A 19,528-nucleotide genomic window follows, 5' to 3' on the forward strand; every position below is an offset into this window, starting at 1 on the left:
CTATATGGTCAAATAAATTATTATATTGATTACCATGTCATGTATTCTTTGTGTGAGGCTCATAGTCTCCCCTGGTTTATTACTTTTTCTATACCTAAAGCTTACAACCACTTGTGATTTGTTGGTATATGCAAATTAGCAGAATGATAGATTAGTTTTTTGAAAAAGTTTAATTCATTTGTATAATCAGAATTAATTTTTGGTTCATACAATCCTACATAAAAAGTAGATATACTCAGGTCTTTAATTATTCAAAAATAATTAACACTGAAATGTTTTAAATTAGTTAACATTAAAAATATTTTTATTAAGTAGTATCTCCTTTTCCCTGTATGTGAATATAGCATTATCTCATGTATTCTTGATAGAATATCTCAGGTAGCTATAATCTACCTTAATTTTCTTACTTGTTTAGTCATGTTTTTATCATTTGAATTCTGGATATTGAGAAAGCTGCAGCCCTATCTGTTAAAGGATAGTGTCTGTTTCCCAAAGAAGAGCTATAAATAATACATAGTAATAGACAGCGTACCAATGTCTTCTGTCTTTAGCTACTAAAAGGTGATAAACCATCCAAACCCACCCTTATCTGTTTGCCCACATATAACGCATGACATAAAGATTTATTTGAGGTAGCTTTGATTTATAGAATAGCTATCTACTCACAAGTACTCACAAGTACAATGGATACTTCCCTTCTTGACTACTATGCAACTGATTTTTTAAAAAGATTGTATTTATTTATTTATGAGAGAGAGAGAGAGAGAGAGAGAGCGGGGCAGAGACACAGGCAGAGGGAGAAGCAGTCTCCATGCCCGGAGCCCGACGTGGGACTTGATCCCTGGTCTCCAGGATCACACCCTGGGCTGAAGGCGGCGCTAAACCACTGAGCCACCCGGTCTGCCCGCAGCTGATTTTTTGAATGCATTGGGAAAGACTTGCCCTTCCTTTTCCCTGGCTTTCTTTAGTTCAAAGTCATGCCTAATTAATAACTCAAAAAACAAAACTAAACAAAACTCCTTCCTTCTGTTTTTAGCAGAGATTAAATTATTTTATTTCATATAGAAACCCAGCAGACTAATTACCCAAGTCCATGCTACTTTTACTACTGGGAAAACCCAGGGTGACAGAATTGATAGATACATTTAATGCCCAAATCAATTAACCCACAAGTCTTTACTGATTTCAATGGCTGCTAAGTGCTATGTGGGATTCCTGAGCAAAACCAGGCATCATCTCAGACACTTAAAAAGTCTTCGGAGAACTAAGACCAGCACAAATGAAACAAATGAACTTAGGTATCTTTGTGAATCTGAAAAATGTTTACATTAGTACTTTTGTCCATCTTCATCAGTCATAAAGATAGATAAATATATAAATGTCTTTATCTCTACTTATCTGTCTTTGTGTCTGTCTGTAATGTTGGGTGACCAATGAGCTGGGTCATGGAGATGACCCTTCTATAATATCCCACTTGGCTGTCCCACCTCATTCCAGCTATGACAAAATTTGCTCATAATCTGGCCCTAAGCAATACTATCTCAGGCCTTTGAACTTTCATACAGTACCCTTTTAACTGAAATATACTGTCATTCCCAACTTTCCTAAAAAATTCCAACAACTTACTCATTAGATCTCCAGATTTAAATTTACATGTCCTCTCTTCTAGATGACACATCGCTGCACTTTCACGCTGGTGGACTAATGATAAATTGTAATCTACAAATACAGTCTCCTAGAAATATGCATTTCTTCAAAATCTCAGTTTATATTCTATTTTTATCCTCAGTCTGAGGTGGAAATGACAGTTTTCTGTCAGTTTGACCCCTCTCTCCTTCTCTGAAGACTTCATCATTACCATCATCATCATCGTCATTGCGCACATTGGTAATCCTCATAACAACTCTGGAGACAGATATTAGTATTGTCTGTATTTTACAATGAAAAATAACAACTGGGATCCCTGGGTGGCGCAGCGGTTTAGCGCCTGCCTTTGGCCAAGGGCGCGATCCTGGAGACCCGGGATCAAGTTCCACGTCTGGCTCCCGGTGCATGGAGCCTGCTTCTCCCTCTGCCTGTGTCTCTGCCTCTCTCTCTCTCACTGTGTGCCTATCATAGATAAATAAAAATTAAAAATAATAAAAATAATAAAAATAACAACTACTTTCACAGATAGGTTGTAAACCTATACACTGAATTTAGAGACTGTGCATTTAATCACTCTATTACACTGTGTATGGCCAAGACATCAGTGGAGCACGGCGGTGTACAGCAGTACTGAATGTTATCTGCCTATACAGATATTCAACAAGTCATCCAGCATACAATCTGGGCCTGGATCAGTCACTTTAATAAGTCACCAAGGAGATGTCTCTATCTTTTAAATGTTCTTTTCAAGCGATATCTATTCCCTATTTCCATGCTATCCTTGGGCACCTAGGAATGTATCTGCTTCAGCATGACAGTGGATTGAGGAAATTGCTATGAATCTGTCTACCATTATTCCTATCTATCACCAATGAAGAGTCTTGTCTTTCCTCATGGATCTAGTTGAGCTCTACTCAGGTTACAGGGAACTGCTGCTGGATCCAACACACTCACTTGCTATTTTGTCCTATGAACTAGTTCACAAGGTATCTTTTCTGGGACTCAGTGATATCTACTTGTTTATAAATTTCTCCATCCTCTTTTCTTTTCCTACATCTTAGGATCATTTTCTTATCTTGTTCTTTCTTGTCATGCTTTCCTCTGAATCATGTTTACAGACCAGGAGTCCTTTGTATGTCCTTGGGGCCTGGATATTTGACACTCAAAAAGCAGGAAAATATGCCTTTTCCTTTGCTTTCTGTAACACCATCCTGTTGTTAAGGCAATGAGAATAGACCTGCCCAGCTGCCTGATGTGAGGAAGTGCACCATGGGAATATGAATTCTGCCGTATCCAAGATACTCTCCTCCACCGAGTTGTATTCCTCTACTATTAGATTTCAGAGCAGCCTGAATGTGCCCCATAACAAGTTTCATGCTTTATTTTAGGTGATATACTGCCTATCTTATCATATTTCAAGCTCTGTGAAGGCAGAGAATGTACCTTTATTTTCACCATTCATTAGGTGGTAAGCTCTTCATTAAAAACTGATAGATAAATCAATAAGTCATCTAATTGGACCACCATGGAAACCTTTTGGCCTAGCTAAATATAAGACCATTCTATGACTTGAAAAAAAAATAGAGTGCCCATTTTGAATTGGACGGCCTAATTCAGTTTATAGTCATAGTCTTAATCTGTGGCTTTGGTGTCTGTTTCTACTTAGGTACAGGATATTTATTTTCCTTCTAAATGGCATCCAGTGGGAATGGAGTGGGAAACCTTATACATCAGTGTGGTTGTGAGAACTACAGAAACTCTTGACATAAACACTCTATGTAAATTCCTGTACTAAGAGCCTTGATGAGACTTAACATGGCTTCAGACACTCTAAGACCACATTCCAGGGACCATCTTTTCTCCTTTTCAGTTTCTGTCTGAAAAGAAACTCAGGGCTGGCAAAAGAATTTCCTATTTGTTAGGGCCAATTCTGGATGACAGGCCCCTCACCTCCCTTTTTAAAATATTTATTAAAAAAGGGCTTATAATTTTAAGTTCTTTCTCTCTCTCTTTGAGATGTATATGTATCACCTACCACTCACAAGTCTCTTCTCAAAGACCTGTAAGCCATTCCTTTGAAATGTAATAATCAGGATGAAAATATGGCCTCTGTCCTCCAACCTCTGTGGGAGAATGAATACTAAAATCCATAATTGCCAGCAAGCAGACCTAATCACTCGCCTAATCACATTTACATTGACTAACCCTTTGTAATCTTCCACTTGAGTCCTCCCTTGCTCCCTCTGCCCGTATCTTCTTTCTTCCTGCAAATGCCCAATCACCTCTATGCAAGTCAAATTGAATGAAGCTCAGTTCTTTCCCCTACTGTCAGTAGTTATTGAATGAAATCTGTTTTCACAGCTTCAACTAATGTCTGGCTTTGTTTGTCTTTGACAGTTATCGCTACGTGTTTATTATGTAATGAGTAGAGATCTTGATTTTTCAAGAGGAGTACAGAGAAGTTAGAAGACAGGGTTCAGTGATAGAGCATCAGTTTTAAAGAAGAGTTGGGAAACTCAGCATATTGGAAATATTTCTCTAACTTCTGCTCTATGTGGCTTTGTGATGTTTGTGCCCCATGAAGCAAGGAATATATACAGATAAATAACTTTTTGAGCATGTCTGGGATGACTGCTTTTATGTAAACCCTTAATTTTACAGCAATGTCAATGATAAGAAACATTTATGGATTGCCTACCCTGTATATCTCAGGAACTGTGTAAAAACATGACATGCATGATCTCATTGAATTCTCCTAAGCATCCCACAATGTAGATATTATTGTCATTCCCTACTTTCCAGGAAGGAAACTGGGGACCAGGAAAGGCAAGTGGTTTTCCCAGTCAGATAATTAATAAGAAACTGGACCAGTTCTCAAACCAACCCTTGACCTCAAAGCCCATATACTTAATCACCAAGTTTTGCTTGCTCCATTATATTACTGAAAAATACAGAAGTGACCAATAACAATAGTTCAAAGGTGCTATATGGAACATATCATAAACATAGGAGGAAAAGACAGCACCTGCTTAGGGAACTTTTAATAATCATGAGATTAATGAAGGGGAATTAATTAAGACTTTTTATCACCCTTTTCATGAACCTAGAAAAATCTCTCAATTTTTTTTTTTCTGGAGAATCTAAACTTTCAGTTTGGGAACACAACTGTACCTTTGTTCTATCAGTTATTGGCTGACATTTTATATACTTAACATCCCATCTTTTCTTTTGTCTTTGCTTCTTCTGAATTGTTTTCATAGACTTGAGTAAATATGCAAGCTGACTCTCTGCAGAGCCCACCACTTCAAGAGAGAAAAAGAGGTAGATAAATAAAGTAACCTCGAGTTGGGGTGTTAAAGTGATGCAGACACCCTCAGATGTGGCCTAGGTTGGCTGGATTCATCACTCTGAGTGAGCCCTGAGCACTGGAAATCATTATATTTATTCTCTCTTGACATTAACTGAAGAAAAATCTAAGTCAGACACTGCTTCTTAATCATTCAATGTCAAGAAGTGTTACAATCACTAAATGCTTCTTCCATTACTAGTCTTACCTCCAAACAAAACAAAACAAAACAAAACAAAAAAACAAAAAAAAAACCCCACCAAACCTCAGGGAGACTTTATCTCTTATCCACTTCTAGTACATTTGAAATGAATGATTTTCAAAAGCTCTTTTCAAGTTACTTGACCTCCAGACTTGGACAAAGATGCGTCAGAGATTCAGTGGTTTTGTCCATGCAAACAAACCCACTAATTGGCCCATCCTACTTCAGAGATCACTATAAAGAAGTTCAACCTAGCATCTACTATCAGCATCAGCAAACAGAAGATTCTGGAATATGAGCTGCATTCTCCATTAGGGCTCTATATGTTTGTAAAGATATCTCATAAAACTAGTGATAGAATGAGATGACAGAGTAAGTATTGCCAAAGTAAAGATGAAGAGACTATTTGCTCTAAACGCATTTTTGTAATAATAGTCAAAGAATGGGGCAGTATACATAGAACTGAAAAGGTCCATAGGAAATTTCCTAGTCAGTAAGGATGGGTAAGGAAGAGCTAGATGTTTCAACTACATGTAATCCAGCTGAAAGACATTGAGGAAGGTATTTAACTTTTCTGAGCCTCAGTTCCCTATCTGTAAAATGGCAGTAAGTGTTCCTATAATATTATTATATTAAATTAGATAATATTCAGCACAACATTTGGCATCTGGTAACACTCAAAGAGTTTTAACTAACTGCTTCAATGTCATCATCATCAACCTCATCCTCATGACTATCATCTCAACCAGGGCTCACCAAACTAAAAGCAGCAGGCCAAGTCTGGTCTGTGAGTTAGTTTTGTAAATGAATTTCTATTAGAACACTAATAGACGGATCACAGCCTATTGATAACATACCGTCTGTGCCTGTTTTTGCTCTATGATATAGTGGAGATGAATAGTTGTAATAAACACATTTACAGAAAAAGTCTGTTCGCTCTGATAGTGGTTCTGAAGCTCTTTGGATGCAAAGGGAGGGCCTAAAAGCAAACTCTGGTTTCTACCCTTATCTTTGTCATATTTTATAGTTTTGCATATGATTTTATTATAGAAAATTAAGGAAAAGAGAAAGTAGGAGTAAAGTTGACCATACTAGGCTGGAGACTTTTTTTTCCTAAAGGGGAAGGACTAGTCCCTTTGAGTTGGTAGATGCGGCAAGAAGAAAGGATATATCAGATAGGTTGCCCTGCCCCAGTAGACACGTATTAGCAAAAAGTAATATGAAGTGTCTGTGGAACTATAAGTAGTTCTTGGTTGATAGAGCATCCAGAATGGAGTTAGGAGCATGGAATTGGAAGACAGAATTAGGCAGCAGGGAGGCAGCCAAATCATGTGTGCTACTGGATATTATATTAAGGAGCCCTTAGGACTTTTTCTTGTAGGAGATGGGGAATTTTTTTTTTTTTTTTTTGGTTGAATCACTTGGCAGAGTTAATACACAAATAGCAGATAATGAAATGGAGGTGGGGAGAACAGCTGGGAAGTGATATTGGTTGTATGAATGACATGTCAGATAGTCAAGTATTACCAAGACTAGAAAACTTGGGGATTTTCAGGCTGGCTAGAATGTCAATATACCTTTTATTTTCTGGATTTTGAGTTCATTTTTAAAAAATCTATGCAAATCCAAATCAAGACAGTTACTATGTCTTAAAAAAACAAATTTAGACTAGGACATGGTCCTTTACAATAGAAATGGAAGTATCCACATATGATTCTGTGAATGCCAGCCCCGTGGTGGCAGTAGTAATAACTATTAGCCTTTATTTGTTGAATGCTAAACCTTGAGCCAATAGTTTCATAGATATTATTTCCCCTAATACAATAACCACTTCTGTTGTACAGGTAAGGACACTGGTGCTGAGGGAGGTGGAGTAATGTGCCCAAAGTTAAATGGGCAGTAAATGGTATAGCTCAGATGTGGACACAAATCTAATCTCTCTTCCACAGAATGTATGATTCGGGACTGCAGAATACTTTATCTTCTCCTGTTTTTAAAATGATAGGCATACAGTAGACATTCAATAAATATTTGATAAATGATGAATGAAAAATTTTATGAACAATTTGAAATTTAATGTCTGTAACCTTCATGTTACAGTACCCCCTCAGTGTTATAAAATGTTGGCAGTGCTTATTAATTGCTCACAATGGATCCAGATATTATTTCTTTGTCTAAAATTGTATCAGAGGGGATTCTGTTTATCTGAAAAATATTAAATCCCTTTATTCTTTTAGCTCAGTATATTTATACTACATTTTTTAGGTAACCAACAAGTTTAGCATGAATCATCTCATCTAATCTTCATGACAATCTTGTGAGGTATTTTTTTCTATTTTACAGATGAAACACTGTTTCAGAGGATTTACTTGCCTAAGGTTACACAGTTAGATATCTGGGTCTCTATGTCCTTTACACTCTGTTAGAACTTAATAGTTATATAGATGACAAAATCTTAGAGCTATGATGAATGTAAAAAAATTCTTTTTCACTTTTTATTGAATTATAATGTATGTGTGTGTATATATATATATTCTCCCTATATTTATTTATATATATTTGCTCTACACATATCTAAAGTGTACAAACCATAATTGTCCAGCTCAGTAAATTTTCACCCATGTAACCAGCACCCAGATCAAGAAGAAGCAGAATATTATTATACCACAGGATCTCTTTTGTGCTCCATCAGCCTCTCTCTTGAGGGTAAAGTATCCTATTTTCTAATAGGAAAGATTAGTTTTACCTGTTTTGTATTTTATGTAAATGGAAACAAAAAGGGTGTGTTCTTTTGCATCTCACTCTTTTTTTTTTTTTTTATGATAGTCACACAGAGAGAGAGAGAGAGAGAGGCAGAGGGAGAAGCAGGCTCCATGCACCGGGAGCCCGACGTGGGTTTCGATCCCAGGTCTCCAGGATTGCGCCCTGGGCCAAAGGCAGGTGCTAAACCGCTACGCCACCCAGGGACCCCCTGGATTTCACTCTTTTACTCATTATTGTTTGGGAAGTTCATTAGTATTGTGCGTAGTGTAGTTATTTGTTTATATTCATGACTTTAGCTTTTTTTTTTTTGTATTTGAATATATTGCCATTATTTAAAAACATCTATTCTGGTGTTGAATGTCATTTGGGTAGTTTCTAGTTTGATATTTGAAATTTGTTTGATCTCAAATACTTTTGCTGTAAAGATTATTATACAATTTTTTTGGCAAACATATGTAGGCATTTCTGTTGAGTGTATAATTAGCAGAATTTCTGGGATATCCCATTTACTACTTGCACTCTATTGGACTCCCAGTACAGTAGTGTATCTGCCTCCTGAAGCCCACTTATTGCATTTTATTCTGGTCCTTGATTCATTGGTCAGCCTTACTTCTTACACTTGGACTGTTAAAAGGCTGTTGTTCTAGAGAACTTCAGATCTTTTGAGGTATTATACAAACAATTATTCAGCATCTTATTAGTCACCAAGTTGTCTTCCCTATGTATTAGTAAAACATTAACGGAAAGGACCTCAAAAAATATATGTTTGCCCTTTGCCCGTGATGGCAATTTCTCGCTTCCTCCATATGGATGTTTTCCTAATAGCTTTACATTTCAGTCTTCTCAGTTGTGTTAGATATTAGAATACTTTTCTCAAGGGCTGGTATAATCTTAGCTGAAGGCTAATCTGCAGGCCTATATAGATATGCATATGGACTGGGAAACAGAGAATTCCTGTTTGTATTTTGTACCTAACCATCTAAGTAATTGAGAATTTTTAAGGTACACCATAGGTTTACAAAATGTTTGGTTCTGGCTTATTTGGAAATCTAAGATGAGACAAGACACTTGGATAACAAGAAGTTGAAACTTTCCCACACACATTAACGTCAGAGGGACTGGAATGTCAGGGTTAGGAGAAATTTGTGTAAAATACTGAAGTATTAGCATTTATAAGATGTGGTATAAATTTTTCTAGTGGAGTTAAGACTGGGCAAAAACCCTATCATATCCATTATTCTAGACTTTTGCATACCAAAGAAAATAATCTAAAAACAAAGGTAAAGAATATATTAACAACAAAAAGCAGAATCATACCTATAAATACAAAGAACCAACTGATGGTTGATATAGGGAAGGGATGGAGGATGGGGACAATGACTGAAGGGGAATAGCGAGTATACAGGATTCTAGTTATGGAATAAGTCATGGGAATAAAAGGTACAGTATAGAGTATATATAGTCAATAGTATTGTAATAGTGTTGTATGGTGGACATATGGTAGCTACACTTGTGACGAGCATAGCATAATGTATAAATTTGTTGAATTGCTATGTTGTACACCTGAAACTACTGTACCATTGTGTGTCAACTAAAAACATTTTCCAAAATCATCTATATGTACCCAGTCAAATATTACCTATAATAATATATTAAAAAGAATTGGAAAATAGGTAACCTGTCTTATTTCAGAAAGGTAGATGGAGGCAGCACTATCTTCTCTTTCTATTACATAAACTTTTGAGACCATGGCTACTAAATCATGTGCCTTTAAAAATAAGAAAATAATAGAAAAAAATCAAGTTGTTATCTGATTGCTGTAATGAGTTAATGTCACTTTAAAAAGGAGAAAAAAGGATTGTGATTTGAAGAACAGTTGGGAATATAACCAGATACAAAGTATGGTCTTGGATTAAATACTGATGTAGATAGCAAGCTATAAAGAATATTTGGGGTCACTAGGGAGAAATAGAATGTGATCTAGATATCAAAGAGATTAGTTTACTAAAATGGGAAACAGGTTTTGCAGAATGACGTATATTTCATGTATGTACCTAAAGGAGATTGTAGAGCACTATATATGATACAATCTCATATTAGTTAAAAAAAATTGTATGTGTACATGAGCAAACTTGAATAGAAAAAATCCAGAAAGAATTGAAGATATTATCACCAGTGATCTTGGTGTGATTGATTTTGCTTGTCTTTATTTTCAACATTTCTACAGTATTCAAGTTATTATGTTAATTAAAGGTTGATTTTAAGGATAAATACATAAGTTAAAAGTTAAGGTATTTAGTGGCACAAATTACCTGAGAGTTGACTAATGCAAATAGCTAATCTAATAATAGCAGCTAAAAATAACATTAATTAGTATCTATTAAGTTTGTCGAACACTGTGATAACTCTTGTTCAAACATCATGTCAATTGATTTTTCTTAAGACCTTATGAAGTAGGTGCTAACAGCACCTACTGATGAGGAAGTCAAAGATCACAGAGATCTACCCACTTACTCAGGGGTATAGCTTTAAGGGATGGAAGGTGAGATTTAAGTCTCATCTGTCTGAATGCAAAATATTTTCACTTAATTACCACGTACATAGCCTCCTGCCATCCTATTACAAACATTATCATCTCATTGGCAATCTCAGTGATAATTTCTCTATTCTATGAGCTATAGAGATCATTCCACAAATTATGAAACAGTTTCTATTATATTAAATAAAAACTGCTGTCATTGAATATAGAAATTTGGAAAGCTGGAGCAAAAATTTGGTAAGAAGTGGTTGGCCCTGCATTCCAAGAGCTCATAATTTAGTGAAATTGTTAAGAATGCAGAGAAAGAATTTGAATGTGTTTATTTTTTAAAAAGTCACTTTGAGTGCAGAGAGAAAAATATAAATAAATTTAAAACATTTTTCTATAGTTTATGAATACTCTAATAAATTAAGGTAAAATACTTAACATCTTTTATATAGATGTTTATATAAATGCTGATAGATACTTATTAAAAACGGATGTGTAGATAGAAATTTATTAATGTTTTCAGTAGACAGGAAAAGTATGAACAGAATCTTAATTAAATACCTTCATAAATATGCATTAAATATGCTTAAGAAAATTTCAGATATTCCTTTCTGGTTGAAAAGAACCATTCTGGGAAACATGTTTTGCAGAATGACATATATTTCATGTATGTGCTTAATGTCATTTTAAAGTTCACTTGGATTTATATTGCAATTAAACTAAATTGAACAATATAAAAGTATACAGAAAAATCAGGTGTAAAAAGGAAAAAGACAATTTATGTTATTGTTTGTTTGTTTTAGAATGACACTAAAATGTCAAGTTTTTCCAGTGAAATTAGGGGACTATACCCATGTGATTGAAATTTTTGATTTAAGAAAGAGTCAGAAATAAAAGGGAAAGCAGGTATTTGGAGAGTGTGGGGGAGCCCTTGAGGGACAGGCTATCTGACTGCAGATTTTATTTAGGCAAAGAACAGTTCTGGAAATCCATTGACATATTTTGAACCATGAGAATTTGATGTCCAGGGACAATTATTGATTCCTTAGAGACTGGGAGAAAAAGAGAAAAAGGTTTTCATTTAGGATGCAGTTTATTAAGAGATTCTACTGCCTTAATCTCTTTCTATTTTTATCTTAAACACTAATTTTAATAAAATGAAAAATACAGTTTCAAACCTTTCCATTAGATTTTTTTGGTAGTTTCACTGTATATTGATCATGGTGATTTTCTGGTAATATAAAAAAATATAAAAAAATTCCGACAAAGAAAAAAGGTCATCCTCTCTGTTGAACTGTGTCTTTTCAGCAAAGGAGAGGTAGTTGGAAACATTTGATGCCAGAGATATTTTGTAAAGGAACCAAACATGTCTTCCTGTTGGACAGAGGTATCTTCCCAAACCCTCCCTCTCAGATTGAACCAATTCACCAAAGAAGTCTCTGATACTGTTGTGATAAAATAGCAGGCATTTCAGAGTTACAGTTATCTTAAAGTAGACATGTGCCCTAGGAGTGAGGAGTAGAGATGGTTAATCTACTCATTTATTATATGTAGATAACACTCCAGAAGCTACTATGCTCTGAGCTCTCACCCACAGGGAAGAGATACTGGAATATTTGTACCACGTATATTTGAGTTCTACCTCTTAGGCTTTTTTAGTTTAGTTTAGATTTTCTTTTTCATTAAAGGCATTCTTTATTCTATACATAGTTGTGTTGATAGTGAAGCAAAATACTTAATCCTACAAATTTGATCTTAAAGATTATTTACAAATAGTCTTTTAGCCACCATGATGATTAGTCCATGCATTTGATGAGCAGATGCACTGCTCTGGTTTACACTACATCACAGACACTGTCTCTGATAAAACACAAATAGTGATAAGAATGTAAGAGTACAGATTTAGGAGTTAGATTCTCTGAGCTCAGCACCTGGTCCACCCATTTACTTGTCAAATCTTGGGCAAGTTCCTTAATTTCTCCCTTTCAGTATTCCTGTCTGTGAAATTAGAATAACAATAGTGTCTATCCTCATTTATAAAATTGAGATAATAATAGGATTTATTAAGGATTAAGTAATTTTTTAAAAGATTCTATTTATTTATTTATTCATGAGAGACACAAAGAGAAAGGCAGAGACATAGGCAGAGAAAGAAGCAGGCTCCACACAGGGAGCCCGTTGTGAGACTGGATCCTAGGATTCTAGGATCATGCCCTGGACCAAAGGTAGGCGCTCAACCACTGAGCCATCCAGGTGTCCCAGAATTAAGTAAATTTAAAAGCACTTGGAATAGTAAATAACACATAGTGGGTAATTAAAACATTAGATATTATTTTCATGAGCATCATATCCATCTATACATAGTATTCTAGCAAGCGAGTAGACTATCATTGACTTTGTCATTAAAATATCCCTATTTTATAGATTTGTTGGTAATTGGGTTGGTCTAACTTGGTTTATTAGTTCTAGTCACCTTGTGATAGGTCAGAATTAGCCAGAAAAAAAACCCTCAAATTACAAAAACGTTTGTAATTTTAGACCTTTTTCCAATTATGTAAAAATTCTTAGGTTATTTTCAAGTATACAAACAGAAATAAGGTAATAAAGGTAGTCATCTAGACAGTCTATCTGACAAATATTCCTCTTAACCAAAATAAATGAATAGTACCTTTAAGATAAAATATTACAATGATAACAGTAAATAATCAAGATAATATTTTCAGTAAGTCACTTTACTCTAAGCTTGTGGAATGATATAAACTCCAATTACAAGAAGTCAAAGTTTCTTTTGCAGAAGGAAAAAGAATCCATAAAAAAGCATTGATTAAATAGATGGTCCTGTGTATGTGGATTAACTTGACCTCCTTGGAACATGAATATGTGAACATCTATTCCACAGAAACATCACTTTAGTAAATTATTATTAAAAAGTTGATTATTGAAAAAGGTATAATTTTAGTAATTGGTCTAGATTTTGAAATTTTGTTAACTTTCCAGCTTCATACTTGAAAAAAATCAGGTGTATTCTCTCAGCATAACAAATAGAGTAGACTTCTAAGAATGAAGCCTCAGTAGAGTTTTTGTGTTAAAATACTCCAGCTCTGCTATGGAAAGACATGTTTTGTCTGTAACTCATAAATACCCAGAAGGAATCTGAAATGCAAGACTAGGCAACCTTCAGTAAGTCTGATAAAAGTAGATGTCAAATAATATCAGGTTCTCTTTACCTGGAAACTTTGTGAATTATTAAAACTATTGCCTCTAACATTTGGATCCTTTAGATTTCATTGACCCAATCTATATGAATTACATTAAATGGAACAAAGCCAGGTCCCATCAGCCATAGTAATTGGACAGTAATCTGGATGAACAACTATTCTGACCTGCACCAAATATTTCAAATAGATCACGTGTTAGTATTCTAACCTGGAATAAAAATAATAAGAGCCAGAGACCATAGAGAGCAATCTTTCATATGTACTAAATAAAAGACAAAGTATGAGAAAATATATTTTTTTAAAAGAACTGCAGTTACCATAGGCAGCCATTACATTTGGGAGATATATAGGACAAGTCCCTAAATAGAATCTAAGACTTTCCTGTGATGATTTTTGTTCCTCAGGGAAAGAAATAGTACTAATAGATTGTGCCTATTTTTCTTAAGCAAATATGGCAGGTCTCTGTGCCCCACCTGAAAGATAGACTGTTTTTCTGCCTAATGGGGGAGAACATATACTATATGGAAATGCTGACAGATTCGTTGATGAGGAAGTATGCTTTCTTCCTTTTTCACATGGAAAACATAACATGACTCTTGTATACTGTAAAACTTTGAAAGAAAGCAGTAAATACATATAACTAAGGACCAGCAAATTCTGCCCTGGGGAATGTAAGACAAAGGGTAAGGACATTTACCCATTTTCTTGAAACAGTCTCTTAATAGCTTGTACCAGGAGTTTAGCTAGAACTTATACTAAATACCCTTTAACTGGCCTTCCTCACTCATCCCATGTTTGGAGCTCCAAATTGTTCATATTATTGAAAAACTCTCTTTCAGGCAGATGATGAAGAGTGATTATGTTATCTTGTTATTGTTTGGTCTAAATTAGGACTTGTAAAAAGATATTTTCTAATCTGGAAGGCAGGAGGATTGTAATGGGGTTTTACTTTGAGACTGTGAATGAAAACTGCCTAAGTAACACAGTAAGCTGCTCATTTACCTTTGAATATATTTGAAATCAATGTCTATACCCACTGCCATAGTTACATAATGTACTTGGCAGGACCAGACTAAAGAGTGCAAACTAAACTCATCCAAAGGCGAATTAAAGCAAATTAAAGCAAGAAAATAGAATTAGTTGCCAAGAATGTCTACAATAATGAAAACATGAAAAGAGCTTAGAGGCCCACTGACTGATGAATTAATAAAGAAGATGTGTATATATATATATATATATATATATATATATATATATATATATGTATCTCACACATATATACACACATACCCACCCAATGGAATACTACTTAGCCATCAAAAAGAATGAAATCTTGTCTTTTTGCAATGATGTGAATGGAACTAGAGGGTATTATGTGAAGTAAGTCAGGGAAAGACAGATACCATATGATTTAACTCATATGTGGAATTTAAGAAAGAAAAAGATGAACATAGGTAAAGCAAATGAAAAATAACATAAGATGAAAACAGAGAGGGAGGCAAACCATAGGAAATGCTGGACTCTAGGTTGCTGGAGGGGAGATGAGTGGGTAGATAGGATAATTGGGTGATGGACATTAAGGAGGGCACTTGATGGAATGAGCATTGAGTATTGCATGTACCTGATGAATCACGAAATTCTACCTCTGAAACTAAATAAAAAAAAAAATTGTTGCCAAGAGGCTTTTGGGTCCCTGTGGCAGCTTCTTTATAGTGTTCAGCTGGAATAAATCCCAATCCTATCACATACAAGTAGCTCACACATAAACTTGGAACTCAGAAAGATGGCAGACTAGGGCCCTCACTCCTGTAAAGTGGGTGCTGAAGACAACTCTTAATGCTGGGATGCTTGACACTGAACTCTGAAAACTTTCCCAGTCACTTATAATTGGTCAGAGTTCTTTGACTATAAGTAACAGAAGTCAGTGCTATATAAGAAAAGTGTTTTTTTTTTAATGAAACAAACTTACTATAAAGATTTAGTGTATCTTAAGAAGGAATGAAAAATTAAAGAACCAGACTCAGAAATTAAAAAACAAACAAACAAACAAACAAAAAGATAATTAGGTTACCTTTGAGGACATATGCTATAGGAATTAATGGATTATTTTGTTGGGATGTCAATGTTTGCATGAATTAGCTGTGATTGTTTTTGTACTTAAATTGGTTCACTTAAGATTAATGGATTTAGGAAATAGAGAATCCAACTATGCTCACTTAGGTGAGATGCCAGTCATTTACGTAGGGATGGGGAGGATATCCTGTTTGGTAATCCCATTAAAATTACAACAATTTTCAACAATTTTGGATTAATCCAAAATGACATTGGAGTATTCCTACTAGAATAATGCTAATGCAAAATGGAAAACAAGAGAACAAATATTCATTATACCAACCATCTACTTAATTTATCCTTAACTATGTATATAAGAGATACTAAGACCATGATATATTTCATTTACTCTAGCTGTGTTGTAAGTATTTAACCTAAATATCCTGATGTCTCCAGGTTATCTACCAGATGCTTCAAACTTGAAAAGATTGGATTCCTAGTTCTGTCTTTCATGACATTCTTAATGAGGCTTGGTTACAGATCTATAAAATGGACCATAGGGATTGTTCTTGTTTTTGCTAACAAATTGGAAAATGAAGCCAAAAATTAGCAAATGGAAACTCCTTTGTGGAGTTTTTGAGAGATGTATGGCCTTTCTGAGGGATACTGAGAAACTCTTCATTTGCATGAATTAAGCCCTCAGAACAAAACTTTACATGACTAAAAATATTCAACTATGCTCAGCATTCTGGCACTAAATTATAATGGTGTAGGATAGGGACACTATTTATAATATCTCTAAATTAGAAACAACCCATTTTGCAATACGCATTAAAGTGGATAAATAATATGTAATATGTTTATACAATGGAATATTTACAGCAGTTTCAAAATGAACTAAATGAAAAAAAGATGTATAAATTCTATTAATATAATTCTGACAAAGAAGTTAGACACAGAAGATCACATACATAGTCTGATTCCATTCATGGTTAATCTGTAGTATCAGAAGTCAAGATAATAGTTACTTTAAGGGAGTTCAAGGGTATTAGAGTTGGTGGGAAGGAAAGAGAGGGAAGCTTTTGGATCCTTCTGACATTGTATTTCGATTTGGCTGGTCCTTGAATGAATAGCTCACTTTGCAATCATTCAATAGTGTGTAGCTTAAGTCTATTGCACTTTTACATGTACAATGTATTTTTTTTTAATTTTTATTTATTTATGATAGTCACAGAGAGAGAAAGAGAGAGAGGCAGAGACATAGGCAGAGGGAGAAGCAGGCTCCATGCACCGGGAGCCCGATGTGGGATTTGATCCTGGGTCTCCAGGATCGCACCCTGGGCCAAAGGCAGGCGCCAAACCGCTGCGCCACCCAGGGATCCCTGTACAATGTATTTTTAAGACCAAGTTTGTTTTGATATTAAGTAGTCCTCAGAAATTAAGCATGCTGTTTTCTCAAGTGGTGAGGTTTCTTCCCTTAAGTTGTTTTAAAAGTATGAGCATTGAAATTCTATCTATGCTATGAGGCATGCACAAAAATAATGTTTACCACTAAGCTCAGTGAACATGATCTGATTATTAGACTTTTTTAAGGTGAAGAATGCCTTTTCGTATTTTTAAGTCCACAATAATCCAGTAATGGCATTTAAATTTAGATTTACTTTTCTGGTTTGGGGTACTCAGAAACAATACCTTCTTTTTCTAGTAGAAATATTAGCAAGTGGCAAGAGCTTGAATGAATGAATGAATGAATGAATGAACGAATGAATGAATGAGACAGACCCAAAGCAAGGCATAAAGATACCTCATATTTTCTTCCCATACCCTTGGTGTGGCTTATTTAATTGTTGTATAGCAATATTCTACCCTCCAGATAACATCTCATCAAGACCACCTGTAGGTAAGTGGAGGAAGCATTGACATATGACAAATACTGAGGGCTGTACCTTCTGAGAAAAAACTTTCCAGGGGCCCCTAATATACCTTGACTGATTGAAGATATGCTTTCTGGCTGTGAGCTCCACTACTATTGAGTCAACTTGTCTTAAATAAAATAAATGAGCCCAAACTTTTCTCATGTTCCAAAGTGATTTATCACAGAACAAAAACTTCAATTTGACAAATCTTTAGCCATCACTCAAAGTGTCTGCTTTCTTTGTAGATGACATTCTATTATACTCCTGTACAAAAATAATATTGTCAGGAGATGTATTGAATCATTACTTTATTTAATTATTTGGCCTCTAATGGAAAAGAAAGCCCCTTGTTAGTATGTGGTTTAGTGTCTTATTGAGTAAAATAAGAATGTTCTTAGACAAATTTAATGCAAGTTGCATTTGCCCATCATGAGGCTTAGAAATACTAAGTTAACACTGCTGCTGCATTGGCTACACTTGAAAAATTGTATCACTCCGAACTTGATCAACTACAACAAAAAAAGACACTAAGTTTTATGGACTAAGGGGTCTAATAAGTGAATTAAGATTCCTATAAATGTGGAAAAATCTAGGGGAGTAAAGACAGGGAAGACTTTACATCTGGAGGATCAGAGAAATTTTCATTACACAGCCCAAAGCGCTGGATTTGGGGAACAGAATCACCAATCATGAAGAAATCTGCATTGCACCATGACTGTGAAGAGCACCAAAGAAACTAGCATTTCAAAGAACATATGAATTTCCTCCACTGAAAAATTCTAAACTGGGATTGCATGGCAGAGGGGATTCGCTGAAATCTATTTTCTATTCTTAGAAGGAGTTGCTAGTGATGATGCCACGTTGACAGCATGCATTCTGGCTCAGTGCCCTTTGTCAAGTCAGCATGTATATCCATCCCCTTTTACCCATATTTAACATCCAGATAAAAATACCATCATGCTTCTGCTTAATATGTTGGCATTATCCCATATACAACTTGATATATTTTATGCAAAATGAAGGCAAACAAATATCTCCCTAAATGAGAAGTAGATTTTTATGGACTCAGTCCATGTCCAGTAGTAATTATCCCCCCCCACCCCCGAGCCAAGTTCAAAACCTGCTCTGATATTCTATTATTTACATTCTGACATAGGGGGTAAAGCATGATTGATGGTCTTATATCAGGTAGTAAGGGATTTAGAGAGAGAAAAAAGAGATAGCTGTATGCTACCATGGAAATTTGGAAATTTGTGTCCCCCTCCCCAAATTCACATGTTGAAACCCAAATGCCCAATGTGATGGTATTAGGAAGTGGAAACTTTGGGGCGTGCTTAGATCATGAGGATGTTATCATCAATAGGATTAGTGCTTTTATAATAGGCTCCAGGGAAATCCCTTGTTCTTCCACCTTGTGAGGAGGATATGGCAAAAAGATGCCACCTGTGAAGAGAAAGCCAGCTTTTACCAGCTCCCATAGTGAATCTGCTGGAGCCATAATCTTGGACTTCCCAGACTCCAGAACCCTGAGAAGTAAGTTTCTGTTGTTCATAAACTATCTAGTCTATGATATTTTGTTATAACAACAAAAGACAGATGCAAATATGTTAATATCAAAGCAAAAACAAAAATACATGAACTATTAGAGTCCTTCCTTGTTCCTAAACTGGTTACATGGGTTGTATTTTTACCTTCTTTCTTCCATTTTCCATTCTTTGCTTCCTTTGCCTTCACTTAGGGCCTCAATATGTCATGTTGTCTCAAACTTTTCAGAATTAAAGCCACTAAACCAGTAGTGACCAAAGTTGCAGGGACAGTTTTTTTTTTTAATTGCTAATAGTTGATTGTCTTTAATCA

This window comes from Canis aureus, chromosome 5 (genome assembly GCF_053574225.1).
Source record: "Canis aureus isolate CA01 chromosome 5, VMU_Caureus_v.1.0, whole genome shotgun sequence".
Taxonomy (NCBI): domain Eukaryota; kingdom Metazoa; phylum Chordata; class Mammalia; order Carnivora; family Canidae; genus Canis; species Canis aureus.